Here is a 25,928-nt window from a genome sequence, read left to right as displayed (position 1 = left end):
GAGATCCTGGGTGACTACCGGCTTGTTTTTTTATTATTTCTCACTCAGTAAAGAACCATTTATAGAAATTTTTATATGTGTAGAAATGATTAGATGGTTACCAGACTGAGCCACCCAAATTTACGAATAGAAAACCACTGTACACAATGAATATGCTTGATCAGGAACTAAAAAGTTTTTAGAAATATTTTCAATGAAACTTCAGAGAATTAGCTGAGTTTTTGTCCAATTGACATGGCTTGCAGCAACGACCCGATCGCTATTTCACCCAATGGTGATTTTTGTATTGAAGTGAAAAAACAAAACTTGATTTTCAAATTTTTTGTTTTTTTAGGCTATAGTATGAGCTTACAATTTTTCTTTGTTGACTATAAGTGCACTTCCCTGCAAAAACTGCGAGAAATTTTCGCAAATGCTAACATTTTTGGGAATTTTGTTATCTCATAGTGAGCAAAGGCGGGTCAAAACATTGTTTGACTTTTGAAACTTGAAATTCATACCTGCAAGTGTGACTGTTTTGATATACGGGTAACAATATTTTTGTTCTGTTCTATGAGTTTCAAGGATTTCATAATTGCTTAATCATTCATCTCGTGCAGTTGTTAACATGGGATTCAACCATTCCGAATTTACAGATTTTAATTCTGATATGTCTAGTTTTGTAGTTCAGATTTTGTTTTTAAATTCAACGGTATTTTCTATGGAATATTAATGGTATATTTTGTATCGAAAACTACTTTCAGTTTGAGAAGTTCATAATTTTTTATTTCTCACTCAGTAGAGAACCGTTTATAGATTTCATGGTTTATAAATTATTCTTGTTTCTTTATAGATCAAGGAGTTGGGGCTGAGTGGAAACATAAACATGGGAGTTGAAGGTTTATCATCAGTTGGACAAATACTTTCCAATCAATCCTGTGTTAAATACTTGGGCCTTTTCAACTGTTACCTGTCATCAGATCAACTACAAGCTTTCAAATCATCCTTGGGAAACACAGAGGTATAACACAATAATAATGACATAATTAACGTTTTAACAAGGGTTGGAGGAAATTTTGATTTTATAATATGTTATAGTTTTACACTTCCATAACCCAAAATTGGATTGCATGATGGAATTTATGAAAAACCTCTACAATTCTAAGTTTATCATTTTTGAGACTAGTTTTCAGGCCTACTTGTTTATTCAAAGATTTGTTTGAAAAACATAATAATCAATTCTTCTGACCAATACGGTTCTGTTGAGTCTTGTTCTGTGATTGTGTGAAATACGCGAAATTGCCCTTCTTTTCTGATGATATGAAATACAATCGGTTTGACCAAAAAAATTGTCACTTGACTGAAACATTGAATTTTGATATCTATTTATCCTCACTTGATAAAAACTTCCAACTTCTGGCACCAGGCTATATTTAAAGTTACAAGGGTGGGTCAACTTTCTAAATGCGGATTTTTACCAAATTTGTCGAATTTGAATTTCACTATGTTGTGTATTAATGCCAATTGCTACCACTTCATTGAATGCAAGTATTTTGACCTACAACCCCAAGGCCATTCAGAGTTAGGTCAGCCTTTTATGATGTATCACTGTCGTCAATTTAATATTAAAAAACAGTAGGCCTATAAGATGCAAAACGATGAATTTTATAATTATCAATAACCTATTAGAAATTTTTATATGTGTTATTATAATTAGATAGTTACCTGACGGAGCCACCCAAATTTCCGAATACAAAACCGAATTTCCGAATAGCAAAATATAAAAAACTCATGCTCTCCTCTTACCAATCTGCTGTTGCCACATCTCCCAGTTAATGTCGTGTTGGTATTCCATTTTTTCGCCATTTTCAGCTAAACAATTGACCAGATTCATAACTATTGAGTCGTAAGTACCTGGAATAGTCGTTCTATGTGATTTGTGACTTTTTAAATCTCATTCTATAATTACCGTAGTTTTATAGTGTATTTCTCAGCTAATTGGTACCATTGCATGGACATATTCCATGCGATAGATAGGAGTGTTCTGAGGATATCACCCATATATAATATTAGGTGCAGTATGACATTCAAAACAATAATTTCCAGGCCATAGATGTACAATAAACCTTGATCTCAAATCAGTTAGTTAGTCCTTTTATGCTGTTTAAGTTGTTAATAAATGTTATATTTTGTGCATTACAACTACCTTTAACATAAATGGTTACACCTCTACACTATTCCCATTTGTTGTAAAAAATTTCATTGACTGCTTGTTGCGGAACCCCTGAATATCTGTTTCATATTATAGTCTTTATAGTTACCCGCATTTCGTTGAATATTCAATTCACTGATTAGAATCAATAATCTTAATAATTTCACACAGAGTTATGGTGCTCATCTTTTACTCAAGCACAATCACAGTACGAGGTTCATGTTTCATAATCTCTTCTTATCAAATGGGTAAATTAATTAGTTAACATTTTATACACGCCTGCACTTCGCAAATCCTATCTTATGCATCCTTGAAAACTCAAACCCGTATCTAATCTAATCAGCCAGTGGCCCTGGTGAGCAGTTGTCATGGTTACCACGCTTAATGGTGCTTGTAGTCTCTATTTTTTCATTGACTAGCGCCTCTGGATTTACTAGACTGTACTTAAACGTTCTCCTCACTGACATGCGATTCCCATTCTATTTTATTCTAAGCTGTATATGTACGTCACACTGATTGAAGCACTATTAACGCTATAAATCTTTTTTGACATTTACAATGGAAGGAGTAATTCTGACATCATAAATGTTTGTATGTCCCATTGTATTTTAGTAAATTCTAATGAGATAGGCCAATTAGGCCTTTGGGACATGAATTAAGCATGCCTTTTCACATCAAACCTTGTGACAAACTTTAACTTTTAGTCTTTAGTACAGAATCAATGAATTACCTTCCAAAACAACCTTTGACTTCTGGCACCTGGCTAGGTATTTAATGTCACAAGAGCTTGTCTGTTTTTGAAATTTTTAATTTTGACTCTGTTGCACTGAGTTAACAATGATTTTACAATTTGGTACAATGATTACAAATGTTAGCTATTTGTGAAATACAATTGATTTCACCACAAAAATGCTACACAACGAAAACATTGAATTTTGATAACTATTGTTTCTCCCTTGATGAAAACTCCCAACTTCTAGCACCAGGCTGTATTTAATGTTACAATGCATTTCTGTGTAATATGAATAATATGGGTTTGGCAAAACTATGATGAATATGACTGTTATATATTTTATCCATATCTGATTGTTCTTTGTATTTGGTTATTTCAACAGATTGATCAGTTGGATCTGTATGAAGATCGACCTGCAAACCATGAAGATATTGTTGCAGTTGCTAATCTTCTTCCTAATGTTACAAAGGAGTTATCATTGCAGAGATGGAAAATAGCAGATGAAGATGAAGAAATATTGCAGAATCAATTGAATGAAATTGGATCTGAGGTTTGAAAATCTTTCTGCGATAATCTGAATATAATATATGGGACAGACATAAAATCAACGATTTGCGTAAAAACTGAAATAAACTGCAAGTTTAAATTGTTCCCGCTGAACTGAACACTTCAAAGTTTCACCGAAGTGTATGTTATTTCTGTTGGCGTCATTTCAATTCTTTAAAGGAGTGATTAAAATATAATGTCATCGCAGTCAATGTGATTGTGTTGTACATATTCAATATTTGCTATTTTTTAATTATGTTTATTTGTGCTTTAATAAAAAGAACAATTTCATAGTACATTTTTTCAGTTCCCAAAATTTATCATTCATCTTGCTATACTGCATAGATGCTTAATTTTAATTTCTTTATCAAATGAAACTAATAATTTTACAATACCAAGGTTTTGTATCAAGATTCATTTGTGTTTCTGTTTTGCCAAGCAAAAGTCTGAATTTGAAATGAATTTACAAATTTTTCACAATAATTCCTATTTTAATGAATTGCCAATTGTAGACTGTCAGTTTAGGGATTTATCAAAGTTAAGAAAAAGTATGCAAATTTTGAAAGTTTTTCAATAAATGGAAGATTTCTTAATAAAATAAGCAGCACCTTTATATAGTATGGTTTTATGGGAAAATGCATCAAATTTTAGCATTGGAATCATTAGATACCATTGTCTGTTTAAATATTGTTCTGCGTCCTTAGTGCTAATCTTGTATAAAAACTTTATTCATTACAGGTACTAGAAATTCAGTTGGGTATACAACTGTTGGATAGAACAACACTCAAAAGTCAAAGGAAGTCAGCAAATGCTACAACTAATGTTTTTTCTAAACAACTTCCGACCACAACTTCAAAAGCAGAATTTGGTAAGTTATAAATATGTTGTTTAAATTGAGTGGTGCTATGGTATGATGAGTACGTATTGGTCATCAAGTATTTTAGTTATGGTCATCAAGTATTTTTCATTTTTTGGGAGATTTAATGGTAAATGAATATATTTTCATTGCTGCTGAATCTGGCATATCCTTCAACAGCATCTTGCAACATGTTATATAGCCTATTGTGATTCTTCAAACAGATTTTGTATTTTAATTGTTTAATATAAATATGGAAATATTGAACAAATTTTCAGTCTGATATGATTGAATACAAATCTGGGATATTCAAAATTAATTTCAAGGAAAAATATAAATTGTCTCCAAGTTGTTACATTTGGTTGCAGAGCATTGTTATGAATGGACGCTTGGCATACCAATCTGATTATTTTGCTCGGTTCACAGTTTCGGATCTTGGGGATAATTAGGTGCGAGAGATTTGCTGAATTTCATGTCGTCAAATAGTGGTTCATGTACCCACTGGTTGATTGAGATTCCTCCATCATCAAGTCCTTGCTTCTGAAATAATAACTAGCTAATTAATCCAATTCCCAAACATGCACTGGTAACCGGAGGAGAGGCCATGGTTCACTGTATAAGCCGCATTATTGATTTGCCTATTTTTTTTTCGAGTAAAATAGGAAATTCTATCATAGTTTCTGATAAACGATGTTAGATAGCTCAAAACAGAGTCTTAAGTAGTATCATCGTTTTTTGATAATTATTTATTATTCTTTCACAGGATCACCATATGACAGTTTTGAGAATACTGGAGAAAATGTGGAGACTTTACAAGAAGTAGGAAACCCCAGGTTAGATATCACAGTATCTTGTATGATATATAATGCTCACCTATATTTCAATTGTCAAAGATAGTGATTGCCTAGTGCAGCGGTTCCCAAACTTTATGTTCGTACGGCGATAAATTATCAGGGAAAAAATCGTGGTACACGTACATGAAACTTGTTGCCTTTGGATAAAACTGAATTTTGTGATCGTTATTGTGCATTTTATGCTTTTTAAAGTTTGTCAATATGTGCGCCTGAAGAAAAGGGAATGCCATTAAAAACATTCAAACTTATTTATTTAATGAGAGGTGTGCGGCAGTTGCTCTGAACACCTCTTTTCAAAGCAAGATGTTATACTTGTTATGCACATGCATTTCTCTCTCATATCCAAACGTAACCGGTATTTTGTTTTGATTGACACCACTGCTGAAAACCCACCTTTGCAGAGATAGGAGGTTGCACTTGTGGCCATTTCAAACAAAATTCATATGAGTCATTAAAATCTGATGTCAAGTTGACAAATTGCTCAACTTTGCTTGTTGATAAGCATATATATTCATATACACATCATTCAGAATGAGAAATATTAAAACATTTATAATAAATACAATATGTAAAAAATTCAATCATATATCTGCTATGTTTAACACAATTCTGTTAATTTTCGCGTCGTGGGAACCACTGGCCTAGTGGTCAAAGTGTTGAACTTATTATCTATCACAGGTTAGAAATCATTGGTTCAAAGCCGATGCCCACCAGCTTACCTGGTGCACAATCTTTAACGCTGTAAGTGAGGGGAGAAGGGTTTTGAAATTGAGTAATAGGGGCTGTTATTTTAACCAATGGATCAAAATTAATACATTTGCATTCTCCATTTTTCTCTTCAGAAGTGAACTCTCACTGTCTGAAGAAGAAGTAGAACAACCAGATAAAGAAGTAACGGAACAACTTGCAAAGCCAGCTCAGCATAGTAAGTCAGTCATCTTAATAGAATCGAGTAGCATTGGGCTGAGCTAAATGCTTGTAATTATGAGGAAGTGCTGAACCATTGAGATGTTGGAATAATACAAGGGGTGTGCAACATTTTTTGCTGGTGGGCCATATAACCAACTTCAGACATCTAGCTAGACCGTACAAAAAATTTAGTTTTTCCTTAAACATGAAGAATTGAAAATTTGCCCACAATAAAGAATCCCATTTATGTAACAGTTTAGTGGGACATTGGAAACTTCAAGTTCTTGCATAGATTGTTAAGATCAGCTTTGTCAGAACTGTCAAATAAACAGTCGAATTGGGATTTTATTTTTGGAGGGGGGGGGGTCTTTGAATGCTGACAAGGGCCACACTGAATAGCTTGACGGAACGGTTTATGGCTCGCGAGCCACCTGCTGCAGACCCCTGAAATAATAGAATCTGTCCTCAACCAAATTTTCACACAAATAGTAAGGTTTGGCAAATCAACTGCCAAACTGGACAAATAAAACCCACTCCAGGTTGGAGAAGATATCAACTCCAGCTCCAAACTACAAGGAAATCAAATTTTAATTATAATTAATTGCCGTGTGCATGCCTTTTTAATACACTGTTAGGAAAGCTTGGTTCACTTCATATTTTTGAGTTTCAGTGAAAAATTCATAAAAGTCTAAAATTACCGTATTACCCAGATAATTTAACATTCCAACTTCTACTCCTGACTTTGAGTTTGAAAATACCACTTCAGCTCCAATTCCAATAAAAACATTTTATCCTGCTTTTAGCATATATCGCTAACTGAGTCTTAGATTTCCTATTAGTTGCACATGAATCTTTGTATTTGGCTTTTGCTTGAAAAAGTCACTCACAGTTGTTTTATTGTGAGCCTGCTTTATGGATTCAAAAATATCTGAATTGCTACTCACTACTATTTTATATTCGATTTTGTTTTTGAATTTTTTATGAATTGCCCAGAAATAATTTTAAGTTCACAGCTTATATTTAAAATGTTTTTTATTGAAGTATGTTAAGTCGAAATATTTATTCATAGCTTTGCCGCAAATTGAAAATGTTTCGTCTCAAAGAAGTGGATCCGACATTCTTTTGACTTGGAATGAATTATCTGACAGAAACGTTCTATACAACATAGAAATCTTCTGCGATGATGTGAAACTCGGAGAGACTCACACTACAGAGGTTCCTCAGTATAAAATGAAGTCACCTACACTTAGTAAAAAATATCGTTTCCAAGTCTGGGCCAAAGATGAATTGGGAAACTCTGGCATCAAAACACAGTCAAAGAATGTTATCAAATGTAAGTTATGGCCATTAATTATTAAGTGAAGTAGCAGCCTTCTATTTCAACTTGTTTGTTGTTCTAATAAATAGTCGGTGAGTGTATCTGCATGGTGGCGCCCCATCATCATTGTTATAAAAATATCAAGCATTTTCATTCTGAAATTCACCTATTGGTGCAATTTGGGTTAGACAATGTTGTTTCAATAACATATGGATCGGTCTTCTGTGGGCCTTGGTAGCAATGTTTGGGGGACTCGAGTAACTCACTCATTCGAACTCGAATAACAGCCATAGCAACTTTACTTAGGACTGAATTGCCATACATATCAAAGCTGTATATTTTTAATGAGAAGGCTTATTGGCATAAAATCAGTGGTTCCAAATAACATTTTTTCGAAATAAAACGATTTACATCCGTTGACCATGAAGGCACAGTGTTTTTATTCTACCATTTGTGGTAGTTCAAGATTTGTTCACTGATGTTCGACTGCACTATGTGAAATAAAAGGCCCCCCGAAGTATGTGAACCAAGATACACCGGAACGTTGTATGTGTACCAGGTTAGGGTTAGGCCATATTTTTATTAGACAATTTTTTTTTTTTATTTCTATTATGAGTCTGGGGACTAGACAAGTGACTCCCACAGTATTTGTACCTGGAATTATGGCCTAATCCTAACCTGGTACACATATTGAGTTCGGGGTCTAGTCAAGTGACACCTGCAGTATTTGTACCTGGAATTATAGCCTAATCCTAACCTGGTACGCATACTGAGTTCTGGGACTAGCCAAGTGACTCCCACAGTATTTGTACCTGAAATTATGGCCTGATCTTAACCTGGTACACATATTGAGTTTGGAGTCTAGCCAAGTGACTCCCACAGTATTTGTACCTGGAATTATAGCCTAATCCTGACCTGGTACACATATTGAGTTCGGCGACTAACCAAGTGACTCCTGCAGTATTTGTACCTGAAATTATGGCCTAATCCTAACCTGGTACACATACTACATTACGGTGTCCGCCATCTTGGTCATGCTTCTTGAGTACTCAAAAAATTTATGCAGAAACCACTATTTTACTGGCTCCGAAACACCATCCTCTTCCTTTGAATGTAATTAATGAAAATATATTGTGCTCTGGTCATACAAGCAGTCCAAATTTATGGAACCAAATCATATTTCTATTTCTGAATGTGGATACGTTGTTCCATACCTGATTGACCTGGGAAAAAAACAATCGAAAATTCTAACTCAATACACAGGGAATTGCTCTAATAACTTATGTTAACAAATATTATGTCGCATTCCCAGTGCTAGCCTGCTGTGATTTATGTCCAAGTACCCATTTCCTGCTCAGCTACTTTTTGCATTTTATTTCAGTAATTAGCAATCTCCTCATTTTGTAGGCAATGACATCCTTTCCCTAATGGGCTTCCTGCATCTGAAACAAATTACTGGCTAACTATTCTCTGACATGGACTGGTGATCGAACAAGGGCCGTGTTTGCCATGCGATTGAAACGTCTTGTCCCTTTCCCCGGGATATATATATAGATATCCTAATGACATTGGAAGGGTTCTTTAGATAACTTTGGAACCACCTCATTTTTTATTGCATTATAAAACAAATCTATTTTTTTAGCGGAAAATGTTGAAGTTGCCGGTGGCTCCATGAGACTAAATGAATGCAAAGTCACGTTTCCTAGTGGAACTTTCAACAAACAAACAAAGGTCTGGGTGTCAGTTGGAATAGACAATTCAATATGCCCAGAAGAATACATTGGTATCACACCAGTTTTCGATATCAGCGCGGATTCTGAATTCCTCAAAGATGCGATTGTGCAAATCAAGTCATGGTGCATCGGTCTAGAGAAAGACAAAATTGACATATTACATTTCTCAAGTAAAACTGACTGGGACATTATTAAACCTGATCGAATCACAGAGAATAACAGCATAGAATTTCGATGCAGAAAGTTTAGTCTATTCACTGTCGCCATCAAGTGGTTAAAATGGCTACTTGGTAAGCAAGAGGTTATCGTGGACAACTGTCTCTATATATATGACAGAAACCAATTTCATTTCACATTTTTCGAGAAAAGTGAGACTGCTGAAACCAATATCAGATCCAATTACAGAGAACTAGGGGCACGTCTTGCTCCAATTTGGTTCAATCCAATCGCTTTAAAAACGGGTGACAGACTTCGCCTCGAGTTACAATTTGATCGGGTTCAAGAAGATTTACAATTCAATATGCCCCACGGACGTTTTGATTGTGACAACACATTTCTAGCATCCCAGAGACATAAATTAACATTTCATCTCCTTCCTAATTTGCAAGAATATCCTGAAAGACTCATCGTTTGCAGAGTTTTGAAAAATGATGTTTTGCATGAAATGCAAGACTTTCATTTTCCATTACCCCCTTTAGGTAAGTGACACCGGGAGGAGGCCTGTATAATTTGCAGTATGCCAATATTCGTGATTCATAATGTCGTAGTCATGTCTCTGCTCCTTAAGCTAGTGGTTCCTCAAAAATTTGTTATCGTCTTGTTCAGGCTTTGTTTTAGTAGGCCCGCGACAGAATTAAAAATGAATTTTCAGGCATTGCCTAAGCTCAGGTTTCGCATTGAGTAAAATTTCGTCTTTTCTTTTTGTGTTGTGTGTTCGACTTATTTTTGACAACTTGACTTATTTTACCCTCTGAAAAAAACGTTAATAAATGTGGTATTTTCTACATTAAATATCTTTCTATTATTATATTCATAGAGGGAGGAGGACCTCCACCTGTCAACTTTGCTGGAGCAAATATCGGAAATGTGAATCTACCGGGAAATCATAACAATCAGCAAATGGTGTGGTTTGATTATTATTCCTTTTAATTGTATTTCTTATTGTATGTATTTTATTTAATAAGTAGGTTGGGAAAGTCAACCTGACAAAAACTCAATGTCAATTCAAATTTATCCTCTCTTGGCATCTCCCTATGTGGCTTATCATATTTGTAGCAGAAATCAGACTCCTGGCCAATTTATACTTAGTGACTTTGAGAATGTTTAGCATGGATTTTAATGTTGATAGACAGTTATATTTTATGCTGATAGAAAACCCTCATAGGAACTATGGGATATCGAGACCACTATTTCATATGGAATATTCTGACCCTAAAGTTAAATGATATTATTCTGCACTTTATAACACTGTCAATAATGATAGTAGTCTATGTCACATAGTAAATATGGAATATTTATTCTAAGGGGCAAAATGAACAAAGACAACCTGGTGCAGTTGGTGGAAACCAAGCAAGAGAACCACAATTGAATGAACCACTACAACATGAAAGTGATAACGGTAGGTGAAATGCCACCGCCATAAGCATTTTTTAAACCAAAAGTCTCTGATAAGCTGGAATAATTATTGAAGTCATTTTAGATGAAACAATAACACATTTTGTCTGCATGATTCATATTTTCTGGATTCGTATTTTGGATATGTGTACTGTACTGTGAGAAGTGTACTTCCCAGGTTCTCTTTGGGGGAGTTCTGGGGAGTTAGAATGAATAGGAACTTGTGAAACGCCCAGTGTGCTAAGGCGACGTTATATATTTGTGGACGATCAATGACCCCTAAAACTGTAATATGTTTGCAGGAAATTAGCCAGGTTTTTCCTCAATTTCATTTGTGATAAACGATATTTGTGATAGTTGCCTTTCTAATGCCTTATACAAATACCACATAGAAAATTGTTGTGATATTTCTCAACTGAGCACCATTTTTGCAATCAAATTATTTAGTTTCCAACCTCATCTGAATGAACAATTTTTTTTAGATTCTGATGATCTTTGCTGAAAACTCCTTCAAATACATGAGAAGTTTCCTGGACTGAACACATGAGACAATGCTAAGATACAAATGACGCATGGGCATGTCGCGTAACGTTAAACTAAAGAGTCATATTCGACTTTCAATTACTCCAACAACCTTGGACTGAATGCCGAATAATCCTCCAGTTCATACCTCTTATCCTGCAACATATTAGAGACGTGCACATGTAGTGAAGGGATTCAATATTGAAAAAATTAATTCACAAAGACTGTTTTCTAAATAGTCAAATTTTTCAGTAATAATTGAATTTAAGCAAAAATTTTATAAATCTTTTCATGTGAAATGTTATATGTGAAGAGTAGCAAATCAGTTCATCATTGTAGGTTCATAGGCTTGTATTGCGGAGACGTATAAACTGACTCTTGGTGATATGTGCCATCCTGTCACAGTGACGATTTCTGCAAATCCTCTTGCTTACAATAAGTCCTCACTAGATTTGACCCATAAGCTCACAACGATAATCTTTGAAGAATGAGTGTTTTGGACAGACATTACAACATTTGGGCACCCGAAGTTTCTGTACCAGGGCATTTTCCCTTTGCTTTACTTCGCCTCACTTAATCCCCACATTGGTGCGAATAATTCTGGAGCGCCCAATATTTAATAATTTACAGCATTTTATGAAATTCTCCATTAAATGCTGATTTGCATGTATTTTCATTTGTTTCATCCGAGTCCTTGTTATCTGATGAATTTGATAATTAGACTGAGTGCTGCATTAATGCTTCAGCTTTTATGTACTATTTTTAGTGAGCCACAACAAACTCACTTTAAGCTTTTCCATGCATTGGTTTTATATCGACTAGATTCAGAAATTTTAAGTGTTTGTGTTTTTATGGTATGTCATTTTCATTATTTATTTCAGGTTTCAAGACTTTTTAATTTTTCATGATTGACAACTACTGTACATAATCTTGCTGTATTTGAACAGCCCCTAATTCTTCTTGTTGTCTATAGGCTTTCTTTGTAACCTCACATTTGATTATAAAAAATGAAAAAAACAAAAAAAATCAATAAAAACTATGAAAAATGAAAAAAAATTCCCAAGTTATTAACCTAATTGTAACTCATTTTAAATAGCATTGTTCAAATTTTTATTCATTTTTGTTGTGAAATGCATTATTACCTTTCGCTCTAATGTTTTTCAAATATTGTCAACTACTGATATCTATTATTTCTGTGTATATTTTAGAACATCCCTATGAATTTATGATGTTCTGATTTGTCGGCAAGCCCGCCATAAATTATGCATTTCGTGACTGTTTTAATAATAACAGTTGGACTGGAGTGATTGATTTTTGGCTCAGTGTTGTGGTTTGATATTGTGTCCCGAAAACTTGGTAGCTAAGGACTCTACTGGAGCCCAGTGTAACTATGCCCCTATTCTATGTAAAGTAATAAGAAATGTCCTTTATGGATTCTAGTAATATTATAATAGTGATACATGTAGAATATTACAATGATGTTTTGTTTTGCAATGCCTATTACGAATTTCCATTTTTTTGTTTTGTGTGAGTCAGCTTATTAAATTTTCATGTACTGCAATCCGCTTTTCTTGTTCATCATTATTCTCTATAACTCCGTGTGTTTCTCTTAAGTTTTAAAAAAGTGAAAATAGTCAAAAAATAATGAAAAAAAAATTATGTATTTCCCTAAATATGAAAAAGTAAAAAAAAACAGCAAAAAATAAAAAAAAATTTCGTGTATCCCATGAATTTAAAAATATAAATGTGAAATATTTCATTAAAGAGCTTATAGCTTTATGATACAAAATGAAATGATCAACATAACACTTTGGCCTGCATAATCTAACAGGTCTTCATCAAAAATGATTCGATTTTCTTTTTATTCTATGTTGTATTTTGTTAATTGTTGTAGCATCTGTATAATAAATAATCAATGTGATAGAACCGGGCTCCGTGCCCAAGAGCCTGATTGCCTACAACTAGAATTTTGCAAGTTACCTACATGCTGTTCGGATCTCATGGAGTTTAATTTAGTGTGAGAGATTAGCAGAATTCAACTGGTAGGTAGGTTAAGGAAATCGACCCATATTTTACTAGCAACTATTCACCTGGGTTAGTGTTTGGACGGTAGGGCATCATTCGTCATATAGCTAAAGCTAAGGAATTTTATTTTTATTCCTTCGTAATGAAGAGGAAAAATTAATCCAAAGCCAAGTACTTGAAATTGCCATTTTTCGATAACATGAATGTTTATTACGACAAGACTTTCATGGTGATGCTGGCAGCCTTGGCTATCAGAAATCAGAGTATCAAAATGCGAATGATGTCGAACGGACAAGCAGCAATGCATCTCCTAGAACTTTAGTTTTTGGCAGTTCGACACGTTGAAAATGGATGCGACTTTTGCGAGACGTCAACCGCTATATGCAGCCTACCTGAAGAAGGAATAATGTAGCGGCAGATCTAACCCTTAAATGCGGTAGACGTCACGCTCTAGTCGCATGTGACAATGATTAGTGCAAGTGTGCCACACATTTTCACGAAATTCCTGAGATTTATTCACAATAATTACCGATGCAACATGAACTTTATTACATTGCAATCAGTAATGGATGTAGTTCGGTACCACACATATTATAGGGTCAATCTGTATAAAGATTTATTATTCAATGTCTACCGATAGGTGATGTAATATGCCACACTTCCCTAATATCTGAATATATAAGGTGTTAAGTTTTCAACCTCAACCCAACGACGCAAGTTTGCTCAAAGCAAAGTCGCTGGACTTAACTAAACAATCACTTTCAAACTGTCAGCGGTTAAGAAATTGAAGAGACTCTTAAAGCGATATTAATTTCATAATATTTGACATGTCATGTTTTCACATTTCATTTTTCACATGAAATATTTAGAGTTCTCAATACGCCTCGTTGGGCATGGCCTACCGTTAAGCAGTAATCAATGATCAACTTTTATAATTGGATTTGGTGTAGAGAGGAAATCCAATAATCATATGGCGAACCGTGGACTCTTGTTTAGGAAACAGTACATGTACAAAGAGCTTGACCCTATGGCATCAAGTCATCAACATTTCCACTTTTCAAATCTTGAAATTCCATATCTATCCTGGGGAAGGGGAAAACTGATATTACAACTTGACCATATGGCTAGCCACGGCCTCTGGTCCTATTACCAATCTATGTCAGATACGGGTTAGTTGGTCAGTTATTTGTACAAAGCGCATGTACTTGTGGCATCTGATTGGTCGACACTTACTTTTTTCATATCTCGGACTTTCCTATTTATCCTGTGGAAGAGAAAAACTTGATCATATGGCTAACCATGGCCTCTGGTCCTATTACCAATCTATGTCAGATACGGGTTAGTTGGTCAGTTATTTTGTTTCAGATGCTTGAACTTGGTGGTTATAGGATGGGATTTATCACGGGGTAGAGGAAAGCCGTTAAGACGAATTAATCATATTGCGAAAACACAGCCTCTCGTCCGGTTAACAGTCCATGACGCGTACTGGTATGGGAATGGTTGGCCAGTGGGCCCATGGTATCTGATAGTTCAACATTTACCTTTTTTAATTGGACATACATGTTTATCCTGCGGAAAAAACTGATATGACAACTTGACCATATGGCTAACCACCAATCCATGTCAGCAATGACATTAAACAACATGATAGGCAACTCTGGCGTCACTCCAATAGGCTACACGCGAAAGATTGTATTTCATGATACGCTTCAATGCACATAGTTATCGTCGCCTTTCGAGACTGTTTCCCGTTCGCTTTTGCTACTCGGCGCCTTCTTTACGTGTAGTATCTGCCTTTTTGCGCCTGTGACGAAAGAAAATAATCATTAAATCTAAGAAGTTTTGCTCACTTGGAAAGCTGGAATGGCAGACAAGTTAAGCAGAGTAATTGTGGACATCATAGACGTTTTTATATTATCAGAGAAGATCACAAACGCGATAGTGTAAAGATTTGTGTGGAACATTTTGCATATAATGACAAAGTTCAAAGTTACTAGTTTTAATGTTTGTACTTGAACATTGAAATTTTATTTAAAGAGGGTTTCTTACAAAACAGCAAGACTGTTTATACTTCTCTTAACGGTGCTGTGATACAATTCCATAACACAAAGTTTGCACCCATCGAATTTGCTTTAGTATGTGAGTTTATTAGACATATTACATATTCATTTTATCGTAGTTAACATTGATGGTACATAATGCCTCGTAGATATGTTTGTGTCTAAATTTAGGAATTTAGCTCATAGCCCACTAATTAATATTATCGTCTATGCAAGAGGTTGCAGGGCTGAATTCAACTTGCAGCCTTACCGATACCGATCACCTGATGATGCTCATTTAGTTTGGCTCGAGCAAGTCTTCTTGAAAGACTTGTATGAATGGAAACTACCTATATCTTTTGCCTTCCTCCGATTTTAGAAGACAAATTTAATTTGAGGAATTTTGCATATAGTTCTCATTGATTGTTGGCTGTTTATATTTCCTATTAATTGTGAATTCTGATTATAATGATTATAATTCTGATATATAAGAGTTAAAAAAAATTTTACGTAATTTACTGGCACCTTTTTCTTGTCAATACTCCAAGCTGAGGTAATAAACAAGACAATACATTCATGTCACCTGGAAGCAAAATATACACACTAATTAAAAGTTTGACACATTGAGATAATACATCGCGACGGCAAATACAAGTTACAATACAGGTCATACAATATGCCGCATCGCATTTTGGAAATTGTAAAAAGGGCCGCAAACAGTTTTTGATAATGTATACTTAAAAGATATTTTTAAGATAGTTTTAGTTTGTGACATATATTGTGATGCAATTAAACAGTTGGATTAAGTTCTATTATTTTCTCTAATTTCAAATGCAATTACATATTAATATTTGCATTCCACTATTATTGCAAGTTACTGTATTTATTACAAAAAAATCATAAAATTCTATGTACAACCATCAAAATCATTTTTGAACAAGCTTTGGATAAGAAAAGAATGATACATACACTAAGAATGACTTAATCTAAATATATGGACCTAAAATTAACAAAAATACTGTAGTATAAACTCAATGTTTACTCAATTACATTTGTCCTGGCGTTTGACAACTTTTTTGTGTCACCTGCATACTAAGGCCAGGCTGAAATGATTTTATAGTACCAACTCTTATAGTAACTAACGAGGTCACATGATCATGAGTTAATATGGATCTGCGAGTATGTTTAATTAATTCCAGTAATGCAAGAAAGCGTATAAATCAGTAAACAAACAAATGACAGATTTTTTTGACAAGAAATTTTGCGCCACATTGCGTGGCATTGAATTGCTTGAATTATTGGTGATATTGAATTTTAGTAAACTAAGTCGTTGTATATTTATATTAATATACAAACACATGGAAATTTTCTGTTCGAAGTTGGTCTTCGAATTTGTCATATTGACTGCTGAGTTTATTGTGTTATTTCATTGTACTGATGGAAATATGACAAAACAAAAACAATGTGCCTCAGAATTTTGAGAAATGCAGAAATATTGTAACTCCCATTTTTCTTCGAAAATGCCACCTTCTTCATGTACTTTGCGTTTAATTTAATCACTCAAATGTTTTATTCAAGTATTCTTTTGCTAGCTTGATGTGTAAATTCTTAATTGGGTCAAAATGTGAACAAAAAAATAATAATTTTCCAAAACTAATTTCAGTAAATTGTTTTTTGCGTGAATAATCAATTTCACTTCAAAAAATTGAAAAAATCTTTTACATTTAGATAAAAAAAAACTTTTAAAAAACTATTACAATTATTGTTTAGCGTTCGAGGGCCGCACTGGAAGTTCTCTGGGGCCGCGAGTTTGACATCCCTGGTCTATATTGAAGTTGTCCAAAATATTGAATAGTATTTTATCATGAATCATGATTATACCCTTCCCTGAATTTCTTCTATAGTAGTACCAAAATTTTATGGAACCAATTCTAACATGGTGTAGTGAGTGACCCATAATCTACATTTCCAAAGCTGTTTTCAGTATGTCTGGCGTGTTTTGTGCCTTTTTACAAACAAGACCCATACACAACTCTACCAGAGGGTCAAATGTCTTTGCATGCCTCCATAGGTTGTTCTTTTATTGCAAACACTTATGGAGTACTCTAATTGTATTTCTTGGAATCACACTGTCACTGATATTTCACCAGACTTTGGATATCTCCCCGTCTGCTACAGTTGTCCTGTGAATGAATAATGGGAAATTGAGGTTAGACGAATAGTTGAAAGTTTTGCTCTATGTCGACTTAATTTCTTGATTGATATTCTTACTATTTTTGCTATTGCCTCTTGTGCTACAGGAATCTCACAATGCTTATACATATTTGTCCACAACATTCACATCTGAAAAAAGAGAGAGATTTATTAATTTTTGTCAAGAATATTTAAAGCAGTCTATATGATTTAAAATGGAAAAGTTAATAAATCCAATATCTCATGTTAAATGTAAAAAATGTTTTACTGAATTTGGTATATAAACCAACTAATGAAGGTGTTTAGTCCGAAAATTACAGGCATTCGTGGCTTCATATACTTGAGAGATCATACTATACAATATAGACCGGTATGGGTGAAATGTTAGGTGAACTTGTTAACCCTTTAATCAATACGCAAATAAAAGTGATTGAGCAATAGTATGTTACAGCAATCCATATATATCCCCATTGGTTAGAAAAATCTAAATGGAGGTACATGAACTATTTGAAACCATAAGGGGTAAGTAAATATGCAATTTCGGCAAATGGGCAACTACGTAGCGTACTGAATTAATAACTTTGTAGTATTTGAAAAAGCTGGCTTTCCCACATGCACTTAACAGTGCGATGCCCGGGTGTGATATACAACAATAGTATTTATCTTACCTTTTTCCGATTTCTTTTAACTCAACTTTCCAAAATATCATTATAGGCCGCGAGCCGAGGCCCTGAAAAACGCCTAGAAAGTGAGTTTCGTAGCGCACATCAGGTAATAACCTGAAAATGATTTTAAAATGTTCCTTAAAAATTTAGTAACAAATATTGCCTTGTTCCCACTTCCAAAAGTTGCACGTTTTACGGAAAAGACGCTTTTACTACAAGAAATATGTGCTACGATCTGTCCTATATTCTCTACATTTTCGGCACTGAACAATGACTTCTGCATGACGTAACAATTGAATTAAACCAGCTGTTAGCGAGCGGATGAATATTAGTTATTTCTGCTCGACCTTGCGCTGAGTTGGGCAGGCTTTCCATAGCCCTGTTTAGTTATTATTAGTTAAGTTATGCTAAGACGTTGTTGAAAAATGTATAAGTAAATTATTAAACACTTGTAGATCCTTACCACGGATATGGGCCGTGAGACGAAACCATGAAAACGCCCAGAAAATGAGTTTCGTAGCGCACATCTGGTAACTAAATAAATTCTTCAGTTTTGTGTGAAAACGAACATAATGAACGCATTACAGCTTGTTCCACAATCCGGGTGCGAAATTGAATATAAGAGGTCCCCGGAAATTCAATAACCATAAGTTTACAACGCATACATAAGAACTATGCAATTCGAGAGCCCTACAGCACACTAACACAAATGTATTCCTGTAATGTTTTGCCTGACCAAAATCGGACTTCCTCAGTCAATCATAATTTATTAGGTAGATTACGAAAAATATGGCATACATGTAACCAACAACAAAAAATACTTTAATTGTGTGCAGCGACACCAACAACGCTGATTCACATTTGAGAATAAATTTTATGTAATAACCACAAGCAGTTTACAACAAGAACAGCATAAAAAGCTACATCCATTTTATAGAAGCTATCAAGTATCAAACGTATTTATTTTTAAGCAATGAAGTCACAAATTAACATCGTGAGCACGAAAACACAAATAAATCAGTTATTTCTCACTTAGAAATTTACCGCAAAAGTCAAGAAAATTAAATGAATGTACAATATGTACATAACATAGTGAACAGAAATATTACAATTTACAATTAATCTTTTTTTAGTTCATGTGGTTAACTGGTTATGTATTTGAACAAAGGCAATAATATTTCTAGAAACAGGACTACGACACTAACAAATGTCCGAAAAAAAAAACAAATGTATGATACTTATTAAATCAACTGTAATATCTAATTCACTTTCTTCTGAATTGTTTTCGAAATCCACTATCTCAAAAATCGACTTTTCCTCTATAGGTGTACTGTGATTTCTGCAGTCAATACAAAAACAAAAATCTGTGCAATTTAAGTTGATTTTGGCACACTTTCATAAATTATTTTGACTATTTTTCTTTGCAGTTTGCCAACTCAAGAACTGATTTGAGGGCCACATGCTTCTTCAGTGATCATTGTTGGGTGGAGAGTATAATCCTTATGTTTGACAGTGTTAAATAGACGTGCCCTGGTATCATTTACATTCTTCATATCCTCTTCAAATTCCTCAGCTTTATTTATTAATACCTCGTTAACCTCAAAAGATCTTCATAGTCGAGGGAAAAAAATGAATTGAAAATCTCAATGAAGTCTCCAACATGAATTTGATGGGCAGTTCCAATTGCAGAAAAGTGCTAAAGTATTTCAATATGAATAGCCCATCTAAGCTGTTTGCAACTATTATGATTCTCATATACCTTTGGGCTTCAAGACTTCTTGTTTAATCCATTTTATAGCACTGATAGCAGCAGGGATCAGAGCCTGCGTTAGGTCGGATTGGTGGAACATTGCCGTTTTCTTTTGTAGTGCAGTATCTAAAATAAGGAAGAAAATAATATTTGGAGCAGCATGATTTTAAAAATACCCCTAAATACTAACTAATACCTTGAATACATAATGCATTTTATCTGATGTACTAAATGAGCGATTATATGCTCATTGCATGTTCTACAGTCCAGCAGTGTTTGCATACCATTACTAGACTATATCTACACTAAATTTTGATATATCACAGTCTGAAATGTCCTATGACAGTATGAGTATGGACTATAGACTATATTTTGAAACATCAACTGTTTGTCTACAACTTCATTTCTCACCTCTCAATCATTTCCAATGCTACCTTTCTTTCCACTCCGGCATAACTTATCATTGCTTCCCAGGTTCTTGTCGACTCTATGAATTTGGATTTAGAACAACAGACATTGGTAAAATTGATTAATTTCTTCTCTTTCACACAACCGTGCATTACAGAAACAGCCATTCATTTCTATTTCCAAATATGCTGTGGCCTATATAGTAGTATAAGTCTGCTGAATAGTCAAGAAGAGTCATTAAATTAATCATAAACATTTCATGCAAGCCAGAAAATATCGTTGTTTGTGACATATTATTCTAGGTCTAGCCTTCCTTGGAGTTACCGCACCGTACCTATTTAACAACGTCTTATGAGCTAGTGCTCAACTAAAATTGCTATTTATGGCAAGGATATACAAGTGTTTAATATCTTACCTATACTTTTCAATACCTCCTTAGAATAACTGGACTAATATTACCGGTAACTGAAAAAAACTATGGAAAGGCTACCGTACTCAACGCAAAAGCGACCAGTTGAGTACATCTGATATTCATCCGACCACTGGGGATCCACCTACAGCTGACTAACTTGACTGTTACGTCGTGCAGAAGTCTGCGTTCATTGGCCCATGATACCGGAAAAGCAGAGAAAATAGGACAGATGGTAACACATATTTATTGTAGTAAAAGCGTCTTTTCTGTAAAACGTGCAACTTTTGGAAGTGGGAACAAGGCAATATTTGTTACTAAATTTCTAAGGAACATTTTAAAATCATTTTCAGGTAGTTACCTGATGTGCGCTACGAAACTGAAAGATAAATGGCCTCGGCTCGCGGCCTATTAAAATCGACAACAACTGCCAAAGCAGGCACGAACACCATTCGTGCTATGCCTTGAAAACAGCACACATCCGCTCGTTCTCGTCTCGTCAAGTATGTGCATTGGAGCATGTTATCGAATACGATCTTCGGCCAAAAATGCCGGAGTTGCGCATCATGTTGTTTAATGTCATTGATGTCAGATACAGGGTTAGTTGGCCAGTTATAGGACAGGATTCAAATATTTATCTTAGGAGAGAGGAAAACTGATAAGACAACCTAATCATATGGCTATCCACGTTCTCTCATCCGCTTACCAGTCCATGACAGGTATGAGAATAGTAAGCCAGTTATTTGTACAAAGCTCATGGACTTGTGGCATCTGATAGGTGAACACTTTGGGTGTGCTGCTTGATAACCATTTTTGGTTCTCCGCGACTCCTCTTCCCCATATTCAATATGTGTATTCAATATTACTAGTTAAACATTGTATAGTATTCATACTGGATGGGTAAAACAAACTTGACTATGCCATACCGCGACCGATTGGCCTGTTACCAATCCATGTCAGGTATGGGAATTGTATAAGTCAACCAGTTATTGGTTTCAAATGCAGGATAGAGCAAATGTGATTGAACGTGGAATACTATTTGAACTGGAAATTACGGGGGTTGACTATCACAGGCTGAAACTGATGGAAAAGTTCTAAGGTCGGGTATCAGAATTTCTCTTGCTGCTTCAATAATATAAGCAACATAGAAGAACCTGTAACGGAACAGCGGTTACATTAACCACTCTACAGTATAATCACGTTCCATTCAACCATTCTCAGATTATGTAGTTGTGATTACAACAAGTTCATACTCATAGGTTATCAATGCGACAAGAAGACCAGCTATGTGCGCTGGCTTCAGTGAGCAAAAGTTATTCAGGTATACACTAGGTGGCAATAGAGAACAAAAAATCGCTAACACGAACTTTAAACTAATTGTCAATGACTACAAGAACATTCTTCATAATTGTACTGTATACTGGGAATTTTTTGTGCAGTACATTACAAAATGTAATGTTGACCATTAACAAGTGTTAATGTTGATGAACAAGTTAATAGTAAACACGACTCCGAATAATTCAGCCGCGTGGAGGCAACATGCAGCGTATTCATGACGACTAGATTTTAATTTCCGGTAACTAGCGTTTTTTTTTTCAAATTCAATTGCTGGTATTATACCGTTATCGTCGCAGTTTTCTGATTTGTGTTCTTTGTTTCTGTTTACCTTAGGTTAGGCTATTGCACCACTTTTCTGGTCGAAAATATCGGTATGTTAGTCGTTGAAAATATCAAGTATTTTGTGGCGTCTAGAGCTGCCGCAATACCATGGCGGGATTTCCAAACCATGGCCGCTAAGACCAAACCCTAACCTACGGCGACTGACTTTTTAGCTGTGACAAACCAATAGCGAGCGGCGGTCATTACGACAGAAAATCGAATACCACTAATTTTGCTGCCGTAACCACGGCATGTCAACTGTAATAGCAAGGCTGCCCCTGATGGTGATAAATATTGGATAATTTGGAACGCCTTTCTTATGAATACAGTTTTGGGGTGTTAGGTTTAGGTTTAAGTAGATATAATTCTGCATGATAGACTAAAATATTGTACATGACTTTGTAAACATACCGGTAATACTGTAATAGCGCGATAAAACCATGGCAAGAGACGCAACTGTACGTTTGTGGCAGGAGCTGCCATGAAGTGGTAAGAACTGCAACTCCCCGTACCAGTACTAGAATTGTTGAGATACTTAGGATAAGTTAGGCATTTACATATTTATGCCAGGGGAAAGGAAAGCCGATATACTGCTTAGCCATATGGCAAACCACGGTCTCTCATCCGGTTACCAGTCCATGACGGATATGGGATTAGTTAGACAATTATTCCGATTGCATGGACTTGATGGTAGAGGTAACTGACCAGCGGTTATGTGAAATACCCTACAGCGGCGAGGAGTCCAGCAATCTTTTCAAACATAATTATCTTCCACAGGATAATTATGCGAACTTGTGAACCTGTTGAAATTGTTTACCGTTTATACTGACCTACCGTAAAACTGGCTAACTTCGGATGCCTTATAATTTCGGATAAAGTTTCGAATCGTTTGTCATATTGTGCTTCTGGCAGTTTCTATAGTGAGTCCTTATATATCTAAATCTGTTATCATATTCAATCGCGCAATTTTTTATTTTTTGATTAAAAAAATCACGTTTTATGATAGAACTGACCTTCTGTTTTCGAGCGGCTCAAATCGTGACTTCTACTGATGCTAACTTCCTCAAACTACCGTCTTTCGATAGAGGGCGATAACAATGTATATGGAAAATTAGACTGATCTCAAAATGTCGCAGAAGACTTGAGAAAAAATAGAAATTCAAATCTTTTTTTATTATCAAAATAATAGCATCTGACGCAAACATTGAACTTGAAGTCGCTCACTTTGAAGACGACGTCATGTTGCGTCGCCGTTATAGATTTGACGCCAGACTTTTGGGCGCCGACGAGTTGGCATGCTTTGAACATAGCAACAATATTTTGTTTGATTGGATCAACATCGACAATTTTTAATTCCTCCATTTGGAACGGCAGCATGGTTCGAAATAGAAAAATTGTGAGCAATCGTGAAATACTGCGTAATTATAAAATATATAACCAGCAATAAATTGTCACAATTGAGTTCCGTTTCATGAATTTAACAGAGGATTACATCAATGTAATATATTTCAAGTTTGACACAAATCGGACAACAAATGGCTGAGTTTTTGATTGAAGTATAGTGAAATCATCCAAAGTTAGCCGGTTTTACGGTACTTACTGTAAAATACTGTCTCCACATTCCTTCAAAGATGGACATATGCGAGAATTTGATGCATATAGCGGCTGTGATACCATGGGTGTAAGATCAAGGATTTTGATTCAAAAAAGGCAAGTTCATGTGTGCTTTTTCTGTTCTGCGTGCTTTTCCTGATTAATATGACCATGCATATGGCCAGGACAATATTTCATAATTTTTCTTTATGTGAAATGTTTTCAAGTGTACCTTTTTCGTCTAGATTTTCTAGAAGCATGTTGGGGGCCCAACATTGCATTATTTAGCGCAAATATATGGTATTATTTTCTGTTCTGGTCCTTTCATTTTTTGCCGGTCCGCGAGTACATTTAATTAATTTTACCAGTCCGCCAGGGTAGAAAGGTTGGGAACCACTGATATACATTACTGACATAGCGGAGTCTAACGCTTGAACTACTAAGCCATTGAGGCTCATTAAAATAAAACTGATCTAAATGATTATTTTATTCTTCACAGACTCGGGTGTTTTCTTTAAATCTGGGGTAAACAAGAGTCACTGCATGCAATTAAGAAAGCTGCGTTCGTAGTAGTTTTGGAGCATGAATCCCATGTATTAGACGTTGATGACGCAACAACTTTCTCAAAGTTTGGACGTTCGCTGTTGCATGGAAAATGCCATAACAGGTGATTGAATTTTCATTTTAAATTATTTTTTTTGAGGCGGGAGGTCACATTCTGAATTCGCCTAAGGTTTCGCAGGATAGATATTATTTTTAGAGTTTTTCTGGGGGGTTGGGGGGAGGTCACTCTCACTCTTGGACTAAGGTTTTGACAAGCTATGATGATATTTTTCCACAAAGTAACGGGTATCTCACAACAGTTGTTTGAAAAATCATTTCATTTTTTTCTGTTCTGTTTCTAACCCTGTACACACACTATGGTTCTACCACATTATGTGCGAGTGAATGCCCGGGGTGTGAATTATGCTGGATTAGTTTGGCAAGTTTTCATTGATATCAGAGTTTGAGCCGTAGCCGTATTTCAAATTTTTCTGAGTCATGACAGGCCCCAACTCATCCAGGTTGCAATAAATTAGGTATGCAATGCTGAACTTGGGAGTTCTTAGTTCTCTAAAATTGTATCTCCTTAAGTGAGACATTGCAGCTTTTCGCCTAAAAAAAACTTGCCTGTAGGTATTTATACAGGCCTTGTCTTTCGTGACTTCTAGAGGTTAATAAAGAATAAATTCTATTCAGATGGTTCGACAAATCTTTCCAAGTTATTTGCTACAAAAACGGCCGATTTGGAATGAACGCAGAACATTCCTGGGCCAATGCTTCGATCATGAGTCACCTTACGGAAGAAGTCTTGTACGATGAGTTTGCAAACTTTGAATATAATGATGACGGTACCTTCGTCAGAGAATTAACTACGAACCCCCCTTCCTCCTCAGCGTTTAAAATAGAACATTCCAAAACCTGTAAGTGTTGCTTTCAGATAAAAATATTTTGTGTTCGGAACACTAATTTGATGCCAGGTGGAATCAGTCTCGCAATATTGGCTACGAGAATTAACTACGAACCCCCCTTCCTCCTCAGCGTTTAAAATAGAACATTCCAAAACCTGTAAGTGTTGCTTTCAGATAAAAATATTTTGTGTTCGGAACACTAATTTAATGCCAGGTGGAATCAGTCTCGCAATATTGGCTATTCGATTGAAAATATCTTGTGTGGGAACACTAATTTAATGCCAGGTAGAATCTGTCTTTCAATCTTGGCTATTTGATTGAATATATTATATGTGGGAACAATAATTTAATGCAGAGTGGAATCTCTCATCCTGACCTAACCAACTGCTCAACTGAAAGTATATTGTGTATGGGAACACTAGATTAATAACGAGTGGAATCACTTATCACTTGAGCTATT

The 25,928-nt window shown here is 35.2% G+C and overlaps 1 long non-coding RNA gene and 1 pseudogene across 2 annotated transcripts in view; one reads left to right on the top strand and one right to left on the bottom strand.

Moving 5' to 3' along the window:
* Positions 1-25,928, top strand: part of LOC120335805 (carnitine O-palmitoyltransferase 1, muscle isoform-like) — a 117,452-nt pseudogene that overhangs the window by 78,653 nt on the left and 12,871 nt on the right. The window lies entirely within an intron of this gene.
* On the bottom strand, positions 19,053-20,777 carry LOC144419814 (uncharacterized). The gene is made up of 2 exons (XR_013474282.1): positions 20,360-20,777; positions 19,053-20,074 (listed from the first exon to the last, which is right to left on the bottom strand). It is a non-coding gene; the product is annotated as an uncharacterized LOC144419814 (long non-coding RNA).

This window comes from Styela clava, chromosome 2 (assembly GCF_964204865.1).
Source record: "Styela clava chromosome 2, kaStyClav1.hap1.2, whole genome shotgun sequence".
Taxonomy (NCBI): domain Eukaryota; kingdom Metazoa; phylum Chordata; class Ascidiacea; order Stolidobranchia; family Styelidae; genus Styela; species Styela clava.
This window is presented reverse-complemented; position numbering and strand designations above follow the sequence as displayed.